Source organism: Bidens hawaiensis, unplaced genomic scaffold (genome assembly GCF_021521415.1).
Source record: "Bidens hawaiensis isolate Kalapana, Puna unplaced genomic scaffold, B.hawaiensis_p1.1 tig00022524_1, whole genome shotgun sequence".
NCBI lineage: Eukaryota > Viridiplantae > Streptophyta > Magnoliopsida > Asterales > Asteraceae > Bidens > Bidens hawaiensis.
Genome location: NW_027493513.1, coordinates 236,168 through 244,214, shown reverse-complemented (window position 1 = coordinate 244,214; position 8,047 = coordinate 236,168). Strand labels below are relative to the sequence as shown.

General features: G+C 37.7%; 1 pseudogene; it reads left to right on the top strand.

Annotated features, from left to right (window-relative positions):
• Nucleotides 1-2,624: 2,624 nt before the first annotated feature.
• Nucleotides 2,625-5,747, top strand: LOC143565779 (calcium-transporting ATPase 12, plasma membrane-type pseudogene; annotated as a pseudogene).
• The last annotated feature ends 2,300 nt before the right edge of the window (nt 5,748-8,047 follow it).

Here is an 8,047-nt window from a genome sequence, read left to right as displayed (position 1 = left end):
CTGAAGGCCAGGGCCGAACCTAAGAGGGGCTGGGTGGTTGACGGCCACGGGCCCGACACCCTGCTAAGCCCGAAAATTAAAAAAAAAAATTATATGTAGTTTTATTCAAACAATATGTATATTTAGTGTTTAAACTCAATTACATAACCACTAGTTTGGTCTAGTGGCAAAGAGGTATTACTCATAACAAAAGGTTATGGGTTCTAGTCTCATTTAAGACATGTTTAATTTTAGGGAAAATCCCCAAAATAGCCTACTACAAATGAGATTCCAACTTTGTCCCATAAACTTAATATTTCCAAAAATGGGCCTCTATAACTCATCTTTGACCATTTATTAGAAAATCTAACGCGTCTTTGACGACATGTTAGCATAATACGTCGTCAAAGACGCGTTGGATTTCCTAACACATGGTTAAAGACGCTAACACGTCGTCAAAGACGCGTTAGATTTCCTAACACATGGTTAAAGATGAGTTAGGCCTCCAAACGCGTTGGAAATTTAACGAGTCTTTGACAACGTGTTGGCGTCTTTAACCATGTGTTAGGAAATCCAACGCGTCTTTGACGACGTATTATACTAACATGTCATCAAAGACGCGTAAGATTTCCTAATACATGGTCAAAGATGAGTCAGAGATGGCCATTTTTAGAAATATTAAGTTTAGGGAACAAAGTTGGAATCTCATTTTATAGATGGGTTATTTTGGGGATTTTTCCCTTAATTTTATTTTTATATAAATTATAACCAAGTAAGCTCATATCAAAATTAAATTGCTTAAACCTAACAAAATACTCCTTTGACTTAAGGCCCAAAAAATTTCGCCTTCGGCCCAAATTCAAAAAAACCCAAATTTTTTTTTCTTTCTCAAAGCCGGCCTTGCTGAAGGCCCACCATGGCAAAGCCTGAGTAGGATCGAATTCGAACTTGAAACATTTTTGTCTTCATTCTAAATCTTTACTTTCCCCTCCGATGACAATTGACCTGAAGGCTAAAGCTCGTTGACAAATGCTATTTACATGAGGTTCTGTAAACGTTATATTTCTCATTTTTAGAAGTATTTTAATTAAGAGAAAATTGCCTAAATGGCTTCTATGATTTGATCATTTGACAAGTTTGGTCCATATATTTTAAAAACTACAAACTCGATCCAAAAATTTGTGAGATGGTTTCATGTTTAGTCCCGCCATTAATCCTAGTAAGCTTGTAAGGTTAAGTGAGGATATATTAGTCATTTACATTTAAAATCAAATTCCTTTTGCTCGAAGGTAAGGGTAGCAAATGGGTTGGGTTGGGTCGAACATGTCATGGGTTGAAACGAGTTAGGGTCAGAATGAGTCAATTTAAAAAACTTGTTTTGATTTGGGTCAAAACAGGTTATGGTCGGAACGAGTTTCAGTTTTTTTTAATCGAGGATAATGGCGAAAACATATTAGTTTTTTTTACTTTTTTTGTTTTTGATTTATATTTTGAGTTATTATTTTTTTTGAAATTTTTTTGAGAGGTTTTCCAATTAAGATCAAAAACCCATAAAAAAATAAAAAAATAAAATCATAACTTAAAATATAAATCAAAAATAAAAAAGTAAAAAAACTAAATATTTTATCCATTAACCTCGTTTTCCAAAATAAAAAATAATAAAATAAAAATCGAGAAATGAGCCGAAACCGGAAAAATCAACGAAAATGAAACCAAAACTGAACCGAACCATCCGGTGCGAAAACTTTTGTCGGCTCGAAACCTGTTCCAAGCCAAAACCTGAATCAATCTCGTTCCAATCCAAACCCTGTTCTGTGCCGAAACCTATCCGACCTAAACCTACCACATTTCCTTAGGGCACTAACCCACATCGACCCATTTTGACCCGAAAATAACAATGTTGAATTTCAAATGACTCATTTTAACCCTTTTTGTTCAAATAGCTGGCCCAAACCAACCCATATAATTTTCAAATCAACCCAAATTAACCCATTTAAAATGATTTAGGTCATAATTGCCAACTCTATTCGAAGGTGATACTGTTCACCAAAGGTGGCATCACTTTTCTGTTAGAAACTAATTGTGCAACCCTCTCAAAAAGTTTTGAACTAAATTTGCAAGTTTTAAGATTTGACGAGTAAACTTGTAAAAAACGAATAAACCATAGGAACCATTTGTTGAATTTCCCTTAATATTAAGTATTACATAAATTGCTAAATTATCATTTTCTATTATCAGCACAGACACTTGTCGTCGATCGACTCTTAAGGTGTCTTCTTATGGCCGACATCATAATGGGAAGGCGGCCGTTTGATTTTAAACAGAACTCCATTACATACATGTCTGGATTCAACCATATGATTAAATAAAGACAACACACATATTGTTGATGTATATCTCACGACCAAGTATTAAACACAATCCACTCTCGTATTTATTTATTTTGAAATAACTGATGATGAAGACCAATTTTAGTTTCAATACCAAATCATAAATACAAGTCTCCTTAAAGCAGGTTCCTAGCAATTTCCTAGTAATCCAAGAATGACAAAATCTTACTTCTATAAGAGGATGCATCCCGGAACCACTCGAATGACAATCTTTCCTCTAAATCTATCTACACTGAATATTTTTCTCTCTTTTTTTGAAGAGTTTAAAACATGGGTGTTGAAGCACCTTCACAATGTGACATTGGAACATTGGTATCTAACATAAGCACATTAACACTCACTAAAGCTCAAAAAAGATGGCGCCTAGCTTACTTCTCAAACACAATGCTATCCATTTCCAAACTTTCCAAGAACCTAAAGCGACGCCCGATTACCGAGATAGTAGCATCTCCGTCATACACCGCTCTTAATGTCATCCCACCGGTTGCCAATCCTGTTGATCATAGTCAACGGTTTTCGAGCATTGGCTCGACTGACCTCGCCAACTTGGTCTCCTTAACACATTTAAGGGTGGGGTTTAGCTAAATCTCTTCACACCACTCTTGATAATGGAATTATCATGCATGCATGATATCGAAGAAAGAAAGGTCGCATTCGGTTCCAATACGTACCAAAAACCGCCCCTTAAAGGGCTCGTTTATTTTATCGTGGAGGCTTTTAAGGACACCACCATAATTATATTGCTAGCATGCGCGGTCCTTTCTTTAGGCTTTGGTATTAAAGAGGAAGGAGCTAAGAAAGGCTGGTACGAAGGCGGGAGTATCTTCGTAGCAGTTATACTAGTTATTATTGTGTCGGCCGTTAGTAACTTCCGACAGGAAAAACAGTTTGACAGTCTGTCAAAAATAAGCAATAATATTAAAATAGACGTTATACGTGAAGGAAGGAGGCAAGAGATTTCCATATTCGACGTTGTGGTGGGCGATGTTGTAATTCTTAACATAGGAGATCAGATTGCTGCAGACGGGCTGTTTATAGACGGGCATTCTTTGCTAGTTGATGAATCGAGCATGACCGGTGAGAGTGATCATATAGACATTGATGCCGTCAGGCATCCGTTTTTATTCTCGGGCTCAAAAGTAGCTGACGGGCACGGTCGGATGCTCGTGGTATCAGTCGGGATGAACACCGCGTGGGGGAAGATGATGAGCTCGATAACCAGTGACTCCGATGAGCAAACACCGTTACAAGCCCGCCTTAACAAACTAACTTCCTCGATTGGGAAAGTTGGTCTCGCGGTTGCTTTTCTCGTTCTTGTAGTTATGCTAATCCGTTATTTCACCGGGAACACAGAAGACGAGGACGGGATACGCGAGTACAACGGGAAACGCACGAGTACGAATGAGATACTTAACTCGGTAACGCGCATTTTCGCAGCTGCAGTGACGATTGTTGTGGTGGCGATCCCAGAAGGCCTGCCGCTAGCGGTCACACTCACGCTTGCTTACTCCATGAAGAGAATGATGGCGGATCAAGCCATGTTTAGGAAGTTATCCGCCTGTGAAACCATGGGGTCTGCCACGGTTATATGCACTGATAAAACCGGGACGTTAACAATGAATCAAATGAAAGTTACAAAGTTTTGGCTTGGTTTTGATCTCATTGAAGGCAATTCTTCTAATGTGATTGACCCGAAAGTTCTTGAACTTTACCATCAAGGGGTCGGGTTAAACACGACTGGAAGCGTTTACAAATCCATTTTGGGGACCGAATATTCGGGTAGTCCTACAGAAAAGGCTATACTTTCATGGGCTGTGACAAATTTGGGTATGGATATGGAGAAACTGAAACAAGATTCTACCATTGTTCATGTGGAAACCTTCAATTCGGAGAAGAAGCGCAGTGGCGTTTCAGTTATGAACCGAAAAGATAACATCATGCATGCTCACTGGAAAGGAGCAGCAGAAATGGTGCTAGCAATGTGTTCAAATTATTATCAGAAAAACGCGATCAAAAAGCCAATAAATCAAGAAGAGAAGACACAGTTTGAGAATATAATACAAGGAATGGCTGCAAGCAGCCTCAGATGCATCGCGCTTGCTCATAAGGAAGACGGTACATTAAGCGAAAATGGGTTGACTTTACTCAGTATAATCGGGATCAAGGACCCGTGTAGACCAGGGGCGAAAGAGGCAATTGACACATGCAGGTCGGCCGGGGTCTATATCAAGATGATAACAGGAGACAATGTTTTCACAGCAAAAGCGATAGCTACAGAGTGCGGGATACTTAAACCGGGTCAACAAGTCAACAAAGACGAAGTAATCGAAGGAGAACAATTTCGAAACTTTACAGACGAAGAACGTATGGAACAAGTCGATAATATTAAAGTAATGGCAAGATCCTCTCCATTTGACAAGCTACTAATGGTTCAGTGTTTAAAGAAAAAAGGCCATGTGGTTGCAGTCACAGGTGATGGTACAAACGATGCACCAGCTCTAAAAGAAGCCGATATTGGGCTTTCGATGGGGATACAAGGGACCGAGGTGGCTAAAGAGAGCTCAGATATTGTTATTTTAGACGATGATTTCGCTTCGGTTGCCACCGTGTTACGTTGGGGCCGGTGCGTGTACAACAATATCCAGAAGTTCATTCAGTTTCAACTTACAGTAAATGTTGCAGCTCTTGCAATCAACTTTGTTGCAGCTGTTTCAGCTGGTGATGTCCCATTAACCGCAGTTCAGTTATTGTGGGTTAACTTAATTATGGACACGTTAGGTGCTCTAGCACTTGCTACAGAACGACCCACTAAGGAACTCATGGATCACCCGCCAGTCGGGCGGGTTGCACCGCTTATAACAAATGTTATGTGGAGGAACCTGTTGGCACAATCTTTATACCAGATAACGGTTTTGTTGACGTTTCAGTTTAAAGGTAAGTCGATATTTGATGTGGGCGAGCGAGTAAAGAATACTATTATCTTCAACACATTTGTGTTTTGTCAAGTGTTCAATGAATTCAACTCGAGGAAGCTGGAGAAGCAGAATGTGTTTGAAGGTCTTCATAAGAATCGGTTGTTTATCGGGATCATTGGAGTGACAGTTATTCTTCAGATAGTGATGGTGGAGGTGTTAAAGGATTTTGCAGATACAGAGAACCTGAATTGGGGGCAATGGGGGATTTGTATAGCAATTGCAGCCGTGTCATGGCCCATTAGTTGGATTGTGAAGTTGATACCAGTACCAGATAGACCATTTCTTAGCTATATTAAAGGGTGGATTTAGTTGTGTGTGTATATTTGTGTGTGTGTGGATGTGTGGGTGGGGGTGTTAAGTTGTCATTCTTTATAAGTATCACTAGTTGTGTGTGTTGGGGTGTGCGTGTTTATCGTTCGGTAGGAAGTTCGTTTATGCTCATTTGTTTATAAATGAACGAGCATGGACAATGAATTCCGTTCGATTAATAAAATGGACAAACAACAGCACATGTTGCCTTCGTGACGATTGGTAATGTTTTCGGTTATGTTCGTTTGTTTAGGTCCAGTCATTAAAGATTTTTATATTTTGAGCTTTTAGTTTTTAAGTTTATTACCCTGGCATTGAAACTTTTTATATTTTTAAATTTCTAATTTTTAGTTTATTGCCAGCCTTCGTCTTCGTATGTACTGTTACTCCGTTAGGAGTGTTAGATCAAAATCTTTGATTTCCTGTTATTGTTGTAAGTTTTTATGTTTTCCATTTGTATCATAAACCTTCATTTTTTATTATTATTATTATTATTATTATTATTATTATTATTATTATTATTTTTTGTTACAAGCTTGTAGTTCATGTTATTGTTGCAAGTGTCTTGCTTCTTTATTTACTGTCACATTAGTAATTGCTACTGTAATACTTTTATTATTTATCACATGAGTATGTGTGTGTTATACTGTTATGTACGTTTCTTGCTTCTTCATATCCACTCAAAATTTTATAACTTTTAGTTATTACTGGAATACATAACTTCATTTTTTACATGTTTGTCTAACTTGTGGTTTGTTTATTTATAATCTCAGGATGAAATAGACATGGTGGATTAGAGAAGCATTTCAAGCTTGTATCTCACTCGGAACTTATATACTTCACACACTTCCGGGATAACTATGCTTTTGATTACTATCTCAATTCTCAAGTTACATAACTTTTACATTTATTATGGGGTGATGATGTCTAATGCTTGGGTCAAGAATGTTAGATTTTTATTTTTCAAATTTATATATGTTCATTTGTTTGATTATCTTGTTTGTGGATTACCGAACTCACACAAAATACATTTTTCACGGCACACCACTCAAGTTTTTTCGCGGTCAAACATGATTAGTTTACTGCATCCCAAAATATGGTAAACCAGTCATATTCTTTCAATAACATTTTTTAGAATTTTGCACTTCTGGTAGCTTTTAGGTATGACATATTTTCATGATCTCATGAAAATTGCATAAGGTAGCATTGAAACAAAATGACATATTTGTTGAGATAATTTTGGCAGTTGGCAAAATAATCAAACAGTGTTTAGCTTTATGGGTCTGCAGAGGTAGCATTGAAACACAATGACATGTATATGCTGTGATTATTTAATGATCCATGTCAAATTGCAGTATGCTATGATTCTATCAATTGCAGTTGTTAATTTGAACATGTCAGTAGTGAGTCAGACCATTGTTTAGAATTCAATTATGATCCTAACTCGCTTTTACGGAGAAGCATTTACCAGATTAATAATCATATTCCAATCACGAATTCAGTAACTCCTTATCTCCAACTGAAATTGAGATATGCCGGTGTAGTTTCCAGTAATCAGCATTCGTTAGCATCAGATTGACGCAAACAGCTTTGACACTTGTGAATTGTGATCTACAGTGTGCAACAACGGCTGCAAACAAGCACACAGGCTACTCGAGATTGGATCGATAAAAAGCTCGAAACAAGCCGAACTTTTTCGAACTCAAGCTAATCCCGAGCCTTAAATAAAGCACATTTAGTTACTGAGCCCGAGCTTGAACCTTGTAAGCAAAGCTCATTTAGGAATAAATTTCACACCGCTCAACCGAGCTCGAGCTTAGCTTAGGCTCGTTTAAGGTTTTTCTTAAAATATAGAATAATTTAAAAAAAAAGGTATGTAAATGAATTAAAAAATGATAAATAAGACGAGTCTGAGGTCGAAACAGCCGAGCTTGTAAGCTTGGGGTAGGCAGCAGGCAACGATTGAAGTTGAAGGAAGGAACGGAGGTTGACGAATATGATGGAACTAATAACTAATTGATCGTATTCTAATCACGAATTCCTTATCTGCAAATGAATGAAATAAATATATCTTTTATGCAGGCAGGTTCAATTTCAAGGAATTAGGTTTTGGCATATATAGTCTACTCTACAGTACCTTTCTGTCACCTCATTCTTCGTTCGTGTTGGATCTCGGATGCTCCTACTCGATCGGATTTGATGTACGAAAACCAAAGCCGATATCATTCATGGCACCACCCTCATTTGATCACCATCTGTAGTGGTGGGTAACCGGAAGTTTATAACCAAAGAAACTAGTTTTATACCCGTCCGGTGGACGGGCTGTAAAGTCGTAACTATCTTTCTTTGTAATATTTTTAAAGGAAAGTATTTGTTTATCAACTTCAAAATTTT